The sequence below is a fragment of the Fistularia commersonii genome, chromosome 27, assembly GCF_037954325.1.
Source record: "Fistularia commersonii isolate RoL2024-O1a breed Wild chromosome 27, RoL_Fcom_v1.0, whole genome shotgun sequence".
Taxonomy (NCBI): domain Eukaryota; kingdom Metazoa; phylum Chordata; class Actinopteri; order Syngnathiformes; family Fistulariidae; genus Fistularia; species Fistularia commersonii.
Genome location: NC_141310.1, coordinates 12,628,617 through 12,641,883, shown reverse-complemented (window position 1 = coordinate 12,641,883; position 13,267 = coordinate 12,628,617). Strand labels below are relative to the sequence as shown.

Below are 13,267 nucleotides of genomic sequence, written 5' to 3'. Positions count from 1 at the left end.
TGATGCATTTATCATTCAAAATCAGTTAAAATCAGTTAATTAGAATTGTATGGGGAAGAGCAGGTTGAAATAGGTGAGGCTGCTTCCCCTGCGACCCGGCCCCAAAAAAGCCCCAAAAACTGGATGGATGGATGGAAAATCTGTCAACAGGCTTTAGAGAAGCAAAGGTCAGAATGTCAGACAGATGGTTGCCTACACCTATTGTAAGAAACCAGGAAATGACTCAGCTCATGCTAAAGTTAGCATGAGTTGAGTGAAATACTCTTCACTGTTTGATTTTCATTCCAACACTCACCAATATTCGCTGCCCGCGTTGGTTAGCAGCTCAAACAGGATCACGCCGGCTGATATGTGTTTTTTCTCAAGGTCCGCCGATCTAGACTGCTGCCTCGCTGTGGAGCACAGTAGTTTGTATACGGTTCCTGTTCAACTGCCTGGAGGAGAGCTCTGCAAAGTGCCCTCGCTGATCTGGGTTCTGACCTCCCGGTAGACGGAGTTTCTTCACACTACAGTGACACATCCTGACCAGGTGTTCAGCCATATTCACACATCGGAGCAGAACCGTGTGTCTTCAATTCAATTGTAGTTGAGTTTCAAACGGCCAAATTATGCATGAAGAAATACAAGAATGGCATCGATTCTTGTATTGCTGCCAATTTTGCGACAAAGTCCACACACAGGTACATGGTAGCATTTTGTTTCTGTTTAAGCTTCCACTGTAGCGTTAGCATCATTTTCTAGGCTGATATCCCTTCATTAGCCTCCATGTGAACAGCAAAAGGTTTTTGTTTGCCACCACTTTTGACATTTCCTCCACACATCCATTCAGCATGTTGTGTTATTCTGACGTGGTTTCCATCCTCGTCGGTATTATTTTACCTTTTATCGATGCAAAAGTGAAATGAGTGAAAAGTGAAAATGCATTTCAAAAGCAGACGATGCAAAGCTAGGAAGTGTCTCCTCCTGAGGAGAGAAAAACTAAATCACTTATGCAGAAGCCATTGGTCCAGAAATAACTAGAAGTCTTACAATCCATCTTTGACTCATTGTCAGTGACTTCAGGTTCCTTTTTTTTTTTTTTCTTGAATCTGTCCGTGTAGCGTTGATAGGGAAATGAGTCATGGTTGCCAAGGAAGTGAGACGCATGTGGGTATGTGGTCTACTGTATGTCATGGGTTAGTTGGCCTTCACTTTCAGCTTTCACTGCACTATAAAGTGACACTATAAAGAGATCTTATGAAGGAGCAGGGTGGCTCATTTACTCATTATAACCCCAGGACTTAATCTATGGATAGGACAAGCTGTAGGATGAGGAACTGGATAGGGTTATTTGCTGCAGCCATTCAGAAGGACATCGTTTACTTCAAGGTTCCAACTTGCTTTCAACCCCATATGTACTCGACTTACACTGAAGTGATGACAGATGGAAGCCAACAGACTGAACACTAACTAGATCGAATGAAACTGGGAAAAGGGGACCGTCACCTGATTGGATGGAGCGGGTCATACACACCAGATCCATGTGTTGGATGGACAAGTATACCCTGGAAGAAGACCGGAAGGAAAATTGTTGGCCTTTGCATCGCAGAACAGAATATGGTTCTCACACATGATAATATAACACGGACAGTTTTGCCCAGAAAGTAAATTACTCGAACAAAAATACAGTACAACATTCTGGCATGGCCTCTGGTGTCGGGCGCTCTTGCTGTTATTGCCCTGCTAAACTAAACAAATACACTGGATTAGGCCACCGTGTGATCACTGAGTTTGTGTTGCATCACTCCCTATAACAGAGCGGATGCAGGGCGGGGTGAGCTGGTTTGCACCAAAAACACATGCACTCTATATTTGATCACCCAAGAGCTTTCAAACATGCCCTGTGTTTGATTCACTCTTGGGCCTTTCATGAGCAATTTAACCGGTTCTTTCCACCTGGATGAATCAGAAAGTAAGCTTGTCATCTAATCTGTTTATTTGAGGACTTCGGGCCAAGCAGACAAACACAGTAAGTGAGAATGACCTCCTCCTCTCGAGCGCCACACAAGCTCCAGGAAAGGTGCCGCTGCCTCAGGACATTCTTTGCCGTTTGACTATCGAGCAGAGATGCTTTGCTTAACATTCCTTGGCTTGCAGTCGCAAAATATAGAGGGGCGGCTTTTCCAGAATGTGTAACTCAAACCCTGCCACAAGCTGTCAGGCTGCCATACACAAGGCGTCCATTCAGAGCCCGTGCCATTCTAGAAGGCAGTCAATATAAAGACTGAATTGTAGAGAGGGATGAAATTTGATTTATTTTCCCAATTCCATTTTTCCAGTAAGGTTTCTCTTCATCACGGTGCTTGTTGAATGTCTAATGATGTGTAGGATGGACGCATGATCAACAATTTTAAGTAGAACGCACACAAAAGAGGGTGTCAGGGAAAAAAAAATTGAAAAGATGAGTGCTTGTGCCCGAATTATTTTTAGGCCAACTGAATAACACCAGCCTGTGGAACGGGAGTTGAGTTTAAGTTTGTGAGTCCATCTTATCTTCATGAACACTGGTATCAGTCCACTAAGACCCAACGTGCAGTGCGTACGGACATCATCAAAATAGTTTTGCCCTTGATCGTTCTTGCTTGATATCAAGATACGCACAGTGTCGGTGATCTGCTAAGTGGATGTGTCACGGAGCTCTTTCCAGTCTGTGCCGGGGTACAACGCCCACATCTGATGTCTATCATCACACCTCTCAGGCATTTAGTGTGCTGATTGATGTAACATCACAAGTCTGATGTACTGCAAGAACTAATTTTGTTGCATCATATTGCCTTCTACAGTGCTTGGAGTTTTGTAGCAGTAATAAAGTAACCAATTTCTCCATAAGTGTAGCTGTGTTTTTTTTTTTCCTCATTTTTTATTTTTTTTTAAGATAATTGTTATTTGGGCCAGCTGTCGTAATTACACAACCAAAGACACCTAGAAGGGGAAACCCTGTTTTTTATCATATTCAATTCCTCAATGCCTTCTGTTCACATGGAGGACAGCACCTGTTGCAGTAAAGAGTCTGTTTCGGACAAGTTGGGGGCTTCTTCTGCGAAAGGCCGGTAGCGGAACACACCACTGTGTCTCCTAAGTATTGCTAATGAGCACACTCTGCGGGGAGACAAGGATGCGATTAGGTAAATCCGAAAGGCTCCGTCCTCCCCAGTCAGCCATACCTCCCAAAAGGCATATGAGGTAATGAGATCCCTCTGCTTCACCCCCATGGTCTGACCACCGAGCTGCTGCACAGATGTAATTGAAGGCTTAGCAGAACATGCTGTGCCAAGCAGTGCTTATAGAACATGCAGTCAGCTTTTTATAACATGTTATCATGTATTGCAATTATTCCAAACTTATATTCTGTTACATGCAGACTTGCCATTCGAAAATTGTATCCAATGTATTTTTCTGTGTTTAAGCTCTTTTTTTTTTTTTTTTCTTCACGAGAAGGGATAGCAGATACCCCACTTGTCTTTGTGGTAGTGGGTATGAAACTAGACCTTTTGTAAGAGGCTAAAATCGATCATTGAATGTTTTTTTTTTTTTCTTTCCCCCCTAAATCCACACCTGAAAAAACAGAATTGTGTGGAAATATTTTTTGTAGCGCTATTAAAGCGGGCTGGGCACTTTTTCGCTTTTAATTCCCAGTAATATTTTCGGAGAAATTGATCAAATGTCTGGAAATGTCAACTTTCTCGCTTGTGAAGAATCCATAAGAACACTGTGATCTGCGCCGTCCCCGTTTAGCCCGTATTGATTGGACTTGTAGTCCTTTTCTGTTCACTTCCTCTCCCAGAATAACAACCAGGACAGGATGCCTTCTGTTTCTCTGGGTGTTCTCCACAAAAGCCAGTGCCTCAATTGACATGATAGATCGGCGAGGCCGGTACAAAGTGGTGATTTCACTTTTAAGTTGAACCAAGTCGATTAAAATGTTTGTTTTATTTAAATTTATGAGATGCGTGTCCGTTCTCTTCAGTCTCTCTAGTTCTCTGTGATCTAAGCGTCATGTGTTTTGTTCATGTCACGCTAATAACACTTAGCAGGACACTTCTACTGTGACACAGCTGAGCGTTTCTGTACACTATCTTGTGTACAGGATATGCTGTTAAAGTGTAAACCCAGCATATTCAGTGATGGAAAAAAATCTGTTCAAGATCTCCATTCATTCTATTTGAATGAAAAATAAGATTTAATTGGACTGGAATGCTTTGCATGATGTTGAAATGACTGGCATGACCTTGGGAGGAGCAGACATTAAAATCCTGTTTTAAACCCAAACAACTTTTAATTCACTCCCTTTGCAAGGCCTGTCTGTGTTTGAGTCCTTGGCGACCGTAGGGCGAGAAGAGGCCTTGATATGTGGCAATGTGTTTGAATACAGCCACATAATTTTATACCGTGAGTAATAAACGTTGCAAAGAATGAAGTCATAGTCTGGACTCACTCAGGGAATCTTAATCCCTTCAATATAAAAGCTTCAGTCAAACGTCTCCTTAATGCACCGCTGTATTTGAATGGAGTATTCCAGTAAAAAGATGTATGGGAACATGCTGATCTCTTGCAACGTTCTAATCTACAGGATTACGCACTGCATCTTCGGTCTGACTCCAGATTTCATCCTCCGATTTACCTCTAGTGATCTTTTGCTCCAACGTCAGACCTGCTCATTGAAAATTTTTGCGTGATATACGGACAGTGTCAATGTCCGCCATGGTTATTGAAAATATACTGCCCAAAAAAATCAAGGGAACACTTAAACTACACAAGTCAATCACACTTGTGTGAAATCAAACTGTCCACTTGGGAAACAACACTGATTTCTTTTTTGACCTGTTTTAAGGAGATTACATCAACGTTGGATCAGCCTGTCGTGTGTTGTTACACTTTAATTTGGAGTGTGACTCCAAATCCAGACCTCCATGGGTTCATACATTTGATTTCTATTGATCATTTTTGTGTGATTTTGTTGTCAACACATTCAACTATGTAAAGAACAAAGTATTTAATGAGAATATTTCATTTATTCAGATTTAGGATGTGTCATTTTAGTGCCACCTATATTTTTTTTCGAGCAATGTAGTTAGAAGTTAGACATTTGTTTTCACAAGCAAATTGTACGTTGGAGTGTCTCATGAAATACTTGAACTTTTTAAAAGTAAGTTCCCTAATCAAAGTTATAGTCATTTAGTACAAACCAGTAGTTATATAACCATCCACAAGGTTGGAGTAGGATTGAAGTAACATAGTCTTTCAATTCATCAAATCATGATTTAATCAATAGATGAGAAAACTCACTATAGTCGTCAGTTTGCTCTGCAAATAATGTTCAACCTGCACAATGGAAAGCTGACACACACACACACAATACCCTTTTCCAATATTAGGTACCACCCTTGCTTCTTCTGGTATTGTGTAATAGGTGTTGCATAATTCCACTGTCAGTTTGACATCTGAATAAGTCCTATGCAAGCACCGTGAACATTAATTTGTTTTAAATCCAGAACCTATTCTCCTATTCTGAACTCAGAGGGTGAATATGAGGTGAATTCAAATACAAAGTAGGTGAAGCTACTTTGCGGAGTAATAAAGTAAAAATTTTAAAAAAGTTCCTTTTTTTTTTTTCGTATACATTTTCCTACTATTCATTTCAAAGTATGTTTTGTCAGTTTTCTTCATCTACTATCCGTTCTGTAAATATGTACACCGACTACGGAAGCTGTTGCAATGTACCCTGGAGATGCGTGGCTCCTAATCTATTCTGACCACTCTTTAATCTGTATTTCAGCGGTGTGTGTTCCTGGTGCACTGGAACAACTTTCTCACTTCTTCCTACCAACTTTCAGTGATTCTGTCACAGGAAGTTGGTCAGACATCACAGTTGACAGATCAGGGCGTGTATGTATAGAAGACATTCTACACACACGAGAAAAATTGATTTGGAGGTCAAACAAAGATTTTCCTAAAGCAATAGTTCTTGAAATCTTGCCCGTTGCTGGCATAGTCTCCATTGTCTGTGCTTCCCAAAGAAAACACAATGTGATTTAAAGCAGGATTAAGGAGTTTTGCTGATTATCAGCAACCTCTGCTGCTACAAGGTCTTCAAATGCTGGGCGCTGATGCAGCGAGATCCGTTTGAAAATCGGCAGAGTACAGCACTTTTGTACACTTAATGCTCGCATGTCTTAAAGAACGTGGCCCCTTGAGCTGAAACACGAAAATTGATCAGATATCAATTCACCAATTTACACCTGTATTTAGAACCATAGTATACTTCACTTCCTGTGATTCCTGTAAACATTGTTTATATCACTGTAGAGACATTTGAAGGAACCGCTACCCTCTCTGAACACGCCATTTGATTGTACACGTAAACATCTGCTGGACTTTGAAATGAACGATTCTGCCCCAGTCGAGACAGCACTCATCGCGATAGATTTTGTGAAGAATGCAACAGATTGGCCAGTTCGTAGCCAAGTGCTTTATCATAGCCTGGAAAATTACCGTCATCAGACTGATCATCATCATCAGAAGCTGCATCTCATCTCTACTCGTATCCACATTAGGTTTTGTTTAGGGCTGCAGATGTTTTGGTTTCTTTTTGAACAGTAGTGCTAGTAGTTAGCTGGCTGGCAAGCTAAGATGTAATTATGGTTTTCTGATTGGTTGTGGAGGGGCCTGGCCGTACAGCGCAGTCTCACTGCTCCAGAGTTTAAGGGTGGACCAGGTCCAGATATGAAAACCTGACATTGGGATGTGGCAATTGGGACACAATAGTCTCTTTCTCTGTAGCGCATTCTTTCCACTGTGTGTTTCTTTTGTTTCAAAGAAAGTACCTCTTCTAAATGAGAGCCTATTATAAAAAGTAAAAATTCCATTTTGTGTATTTATGTATTTATTCTCAACGAAGGAGTTTTCTTCTGTGCTGTTTTTCAACCCTTGTGTTTGTCTGCAGGCAGCAATATACAAAAACTTCAATTAACTTGGTAGAAAATACTCATTTCAATGCAACTAACCTGACCAACATGGCAAAAACAGCATATTTTTTTATGGACATTAGGGTTGATCTGTACTCTGCACTCTTGTTTTCCTGGCACTTGTATAGTTGAGACATCCTTAGGCCGGTGTCTCTCTCTCTCTCTCAAATTTGAAGTGAAGCCAAATGATAAAGTGTTTTCTGAGTAATACAAATATTGATTGTGCGGACACCATCCAACGATGACTGTCTTTGCTTTTTGCGTTTGATGTGATTTTTAATCCAAACAGCATTTAACAAGGAAGTGCCTGAGACTAATGTAGTCGGGGCTGTTTCAATATTTGTCTCAGGATGAATGTTTAGATCCACATTACATGCTTTTTTTAAATCAATAAACTCAGCCTGGCGCTGCTGTTGGTGTCAATCGGCACACTTGCAAGCTTGGCTTGAGGCGCTGCCACACAGTTGTGGTTTGTAAAAATTGATACGAAGCACTTGAGGGCTAACATGGTGCTCCTGCATGAACTTCCTATATTTATCCTAAGCAATGGCATTTGAAGCTTCAATCAGAGCCGAGATAGCATCCTGTTAATATTGTTAGATTTCAGCAGCTCCTTCTGGTGAATATGGCTAATTCAATACCACCGGGAGGGGAGAAGGGGAGATGGGAAAGGACAAGAGGCCTAATCGAATCTGGTCTGTCATTGCTGTACTTACATTGGTCATCTGTTTATGGAAATATCCTTTGTATTAGTAACCGAAATTCAACCAGGATATAAGACATGCTCTTGTAACACGTGCAATTTCTGTTGGAATTACAAACATTTTTCCTGGGAAAAAAAAAAAATTCATGGCTACATCCAAACATAGTCGTTCCTTGGTTTAGATTTTTTTTTTTGAGTCAATTTTATATTCATTTCATTTTTGCCACCATGCTCATCATGTGTCTGTAAATGCACTTGATTGTCCAATTATCCACTTTACCAGGAAACAGCATTTGCAAATTGTAACATTCTGTATTTTAATAGTGATCTAAACAAATAACAAAAGCAAGGAATTGCATGAAAATTTGCAAAAATGACCTCAACTTCCACTACAAAGAAGAAGAAGAAATACAAGACAAGAAATGCTATTAGGAAATTGTAAACATTGAAACTGTTCATCTAAAAGGTCAGACATTACATTTAAAAAAAAAAAAAAAAAAAAGAATTATTATGCTGAGGACATTTATTTATTTTGTTATGGTTAGGCTTGTGAGTTTTAACCAAACTCATCAATATTCTAATAATAGCTTCTGAATGTCACAATATTCTTTTTTTCTCCCGCTTTACATCACCAATCCTTACTTAAAGGAGATTTAAATGTCCTCCTGTGGAATCCTCTTCACTTGAGCCAAATGTCTTATTGGTCATGCACAGGCTGCAGACCTAAACACGCTTAGTTTTGGTTTGAAATTATTAAAGATGTACAAGTGTGATGATTCTTGTGAAACAAAAGGATCCTTTGCAGGGCACAAGGTTAGCCATTTTGAAATGGCTTTTGGAGAATAAGATTCTTCAGACAGGACACGAGGATCAGCTCAAAAGCGGTGCACCAGACTGGGTAAAACACAGGTTGAAAATGAGCAGATTTTGGTGAGAAATAATGTAATCAAAGTCCGTGTTTTGTTTTTCTTAGTTACTATTGTCACCCAGTAGACTCTTTAAAGACCGATGGCTCTTTATTTCTAAGACTACTTAGATAATATTAAGGATTTCAGAATGTGACATTCTTAATGGAGATTGACGGACACCTTCAAAGGCCCTCCGGTGTCGACATACTGTATCGATTGTTCCAAATGATCTTAAAATGATGTTTGAGATCACAGAGGACACCTCAGTGTAATTGATTCCCGTGTGATTAGCAAACGCGGATAATCTCATGCTCATCAAAAAGTCACTTTAGTCCCAACACTCAATTAAACACATGGCTAGCATGACTGAAAACTAGTTTGAAAGATAGAGAGCTTTGCAACTTAAAAAAAAAATGACCTGCATGCAAACAATTTAGTATATGTGTGGGATTTTTCAGTTCTAGTACATTGTTTATATAATCTGACTGTTTTCATGATCATAATTTTAAATATTTCATGTTAATAGATGACATTGCTTGTGTTATGTAAGTGATTTGTTGCAGCTGTTTCCTCTTGGGAAAGCGCAGCATGTTAGAGTAAGACGTATGAAGCGACTTCCCCAGCTGGAAATCATTTTCTTCTTTTTTTTTTTGAATCCTTTGGTGTCATCTTCCGGCAACAGCCTTTGATATGCACTGTTGCTGCAGGGCAACATTTTGTCTCTGCAAATTATTTATATATTGGCGATACCAATGCGTCCCAGAGCAGCAGAGCAGCATTGACATTTATTTTCTGGTCGTTAGTATTACTTTTTTTTTTTTTTGCGTTAACACCACCCATTGAGTAAAATCCTCCAGTCATGCTCACCGGTAATTAATTATTATTGAACCTTAGCAAAGGCTTCATCTTAAAGCCGTGGTGCTTGAATTGGTATATTAATAAGAAAAGCTCTTTCAACTCAACATATTGTCCAACCGTAACAAGTGGCATGGAAGAAATTAATATCTTGTCAGTGATATTAATTAAATCTGGTAATTTTATGAAAAAGGGAAATCTGTACATTTGGAATTTGGAATGAAAAATTAGCTATGGAATAAATACTGCTGAAAGGGATGTTGAGATGGTGACAAACTGATAACAATCTGTCGAATATAAATAGCTTGGATATAGGTCAAAAACATGTTCGGCATACATTTGTCTGCTGAGTGAAAGGAGTAAGAGAAACAAAATGCTGCTGTAGTGTTTTTTGACCTTTGTGTTTGTCTGGCGAGCTCTCTGGCCTTTAACTGCATTGCCTTGAACCTTGAATTGTGCCAAACGTGGGCCGAGCAGTGGGGCTCTCCGCTTTCTTTACAGGGGTCAGTCTTTGTCTGTTATTGAAAACCAGCACAAAGAGCTGCCATAAACAAGACGTTTTTTTTTCTTGAGACAGATGAGGGAGTTGCTTTCGCATCGAAAAGGGTGGGAGAATATCATACCGTCAGATCAGAGGTCATTATTGAGCACGTGGACCGAGATGAACCGTTCCCTGACGCTTTTCAATACCAGGAAGAAACGTCTTGTTCTGGGATGACAGGTTCTCCTTCCTTCTCAAAGTGAGGGTCTTCCTTCAGCTCCACGGTCACTAATTAAAGAGGAAAGTGCAAAGACTGGAGCAAATTTGAAATAAATCAATTCATATTATGGCCATAAAGTGTTAGTGCAAAAGTTCTTTGAAAGTGTACTCATTGCTGTGTTTGTGTGTGTATGTAAAAAAAAAAAAAAAAAAAAAAGTATAATCGCCAGTCTGTTTTTTTCTTTTTTCATTATCAAAGTTATCTTTTCAATCTGTGAACAGATACATGCACAGACAGCTAACGGTCGCTGTTGTACTTTCTTTGCCATATGGGCCGTACATACTGTACGTGTCCAGGCAGCAAGCGCTCAGTGAGGTGACTGACTTTGGTATGGCTGTTATTCGGGGGATTCAGTGTTGCTGGCAGAAAAGGCCGCCATGTGATTCCCTGAACTGGCAAACTTCTTCGAGTACCTCGCAGTCAAGTCAGTACCTTCTCTGCTCTTTGTCCCTTCTCGATAAGACTTTGCTTTATTGAACATCAACATATGTGCTCTCTCAGCTCAAGTCTAACGGACATGCTTTTTGCTATTGTGACATTGCAATTGATTTGCTTCATCTAGATACAATGTGAAGATGGGCTTTAAATATGAAAATAAAATGTATCAGGAATGTTTGTAGGTGCACCTGAACCGCTTTCCATTCCAATCATTTACAAGGTTTCAAATTCTCAGCCGTTCATTCAGTATTACAGCGTTTCTTGGAATTATGCCTGAATAAGAGCTCTTGTAGATTTGGTCCCCTCTGGTCAGCTTTAGTTGTGGGAGTGACTTCCCCATTCCCTCTCAAACACTCATTGTGTGGACTGGTAATAGCATCTTTTTATCTCAAGCCAAAGTGTTCACCAACCTGCTGAATTGGATTCCTTCTACATTCCCCCTGATATCAGAACAAAGGTGGCTGCAGGACAGGAGGTAGAGCCGCTCATCTAGTTATCAAAGCTACCCTTCTCCTGTCTGTCAAAGTGTCTGTGAGCAAGACATGGAACCTGAAGGCCTTCCCACTCCTGCCCTTCCCCACATGAATTTTTGGTAAAGTGTTGACAAGTTGCCACCTTGGATAGCTGCTTTCGCTATGCAGCTATTCCGTGTTGGTAGTGCTATCAAGTCTATACATATAGCCATGAGGCCTGTGCATAACTTTCAAGGGGTGTCACGACCTTGTTTAACGGGTGTTTCACCTGAAATTTCCTGTGATCGTTAGCAATTAGTTACCGACATGCTTATTTTTACCTTGTCCACCGTTGGGATAGTTTTCAGTAACAGGTGTAAAGAGTGTTCCAGTGTAATAAAGCGGTCCCCAGGTTTTAAGATGTTGACATGGCATTTAGTTGGTACGTAAAAGATTCCCTGAGTGTAAATCACCAATAAGCCCGTCTATTTTGGGTGCCCCTTTCACACAGCAGCTGGTTCTTATTGGAGCAAGACAAGGACACAGCCCCTACCTCTGCTTTGTGCTCTGCTTTACCTCCCTGTGCTCTTTCTTGCTTTACTGCCCGCCGACATTCACTGCTATCTGACGTTGGTGAGACCCAACTGGTTGCTGTTCCGTCCTGCGTAAGCGTGAAGGGAAGCTAAGAGAGGTTGTAAACAGCTGGCGGGTCACTTTTCACGGTGCGACTTGCTGTGGAGATCGACTTTACCACTACGAGAATGGGGTATTGCTGATGACGTGATGCAATAGACTCATGTTTGTAAGTGACCTGTCCCTTTGTTGCTCTGCTTGAGTCTTTGCTGTATGCTCTTTTTATGGCGCATAGCATCTGTCACGTTTGCTATGTGAGGGATGAACACGACCCAGGGCTTTACACGTGCTGCGCTGGGACAGCAATATTAACAAACTGGAGGAAATTAGTTTTTTATCTATCTATTTATTTATTTTTTTTATTAACCGCAGTGCAAAGTCCACCATCTATAAACAGGGGTTTCAGCTAGGCTCTCCTCTCATAAACTTGAATTGCATTTATGACACACTCTTACTTTTGCCTTCTTTAATTGTGATATCCATACAACCGTAGTAGTCACATATTTCCTGAAAGGGCATAACAATATTTATACAGGGCTATCGTTTTTATTGTCCATGTGATCGAGGGTAATAAGGAGGCAGGCAGATGAATGTCATTGCCAGTATCGGTTGTTACATGAATCTGCTGCAGTGAAGGAAGAGCAAACCAGAAAACTGAACTTTTAATTTACCAGTTGACTTAAGTTCCACAAACATCGGGTAGGTGTAGTGACTGAAAGATGACTTTCCTACGGAGTTTCTTGTTTCCACTCTTGTTTGTGGTGCAGTGATATTTGTGTAATTTCATGTTTTAAGGTCGCCGCAGATGCTCGGATTGCATTGACGTTGATCATCCTTCAGCTTTATGTGTCATGATAAAGAGTGGGCTATCAAAGCTAATTACCTTCCAGTCCGCCTTGATGGGTATAATTATGGACTGAAACAGTACGATTCGCTGGTTGCCTTCCACTGGGTTAGCAGTCCCGTCCCCTCCCCCCTCGTAGGATTATAACCTCAACCGCGGACCTGTTTGGTTACCTCCTCGCCCGAGACAAAGCAAAATCATTTGTGCGCGCTGTGACTACGCAAGAGTTCCATCTATGGAGTATTGTTCAAGTAATGACTCAAGAGAAATAGCGCCTATTAGCATGGTGACCCATCATTAGGGCTGCCTTGTGTGACAGCCCCGGCCAAAACGAGCCTCGTCTTCAGGGTAAACAGAGCCTGAGCTATAGCGTTTGTCGTAAATATGAAACTCCGTTATGAATAAGCGTGTGGTCATGGAGCAATACAGATATTTATGACTTACTGGCATACAGTTTTCTCAGTGAGTCACACGAACAGGCCAATTACATGCTGTGCCCTTCGGTAGAGACCGTAAGTTAAGTGTCACTGTAAAGGACGTGGATGTTTATGGCAACGTCGATGTTCCTGCAAGGCTCCGTTTTAGACTCTTCGCTTTGGCAACAATACCTTATTCCAATACCATAGACATGTATTTACCCGTTTACCATGACAGAGGATGAAGTTATTA

General features: G+C 40.8%; 1 protein-coding gene across 3 annotated transcripts in view; it reads left to right on the top strand.

Annotated features, from left to right (window-relative positions):
• The window catches only part of adcy7 (adenylate cyclase 7), a 54,479-nt gene that overhangs the window by 12,949 nt on the left and 28,263 nt on the right, over positions 1 to 13,267 (top strand). Inside the window, exon 1 of one of the 3 annotated variants that reach the window (XM_086174926.1) lies at positions 11,669 to 11,923. The exons of the other annotated variants lie outside the window; for them this stretch is intronic. The gene's annotated coding sequence lies outside the window, so the exon portion shown is untranslated. Of the gene's footprint in view, positions 1 to 11,668; positions 11,924 to 13,267 lie in introns of those variants that run through there. 3 annotated transcript variants of the gene reach the window in all.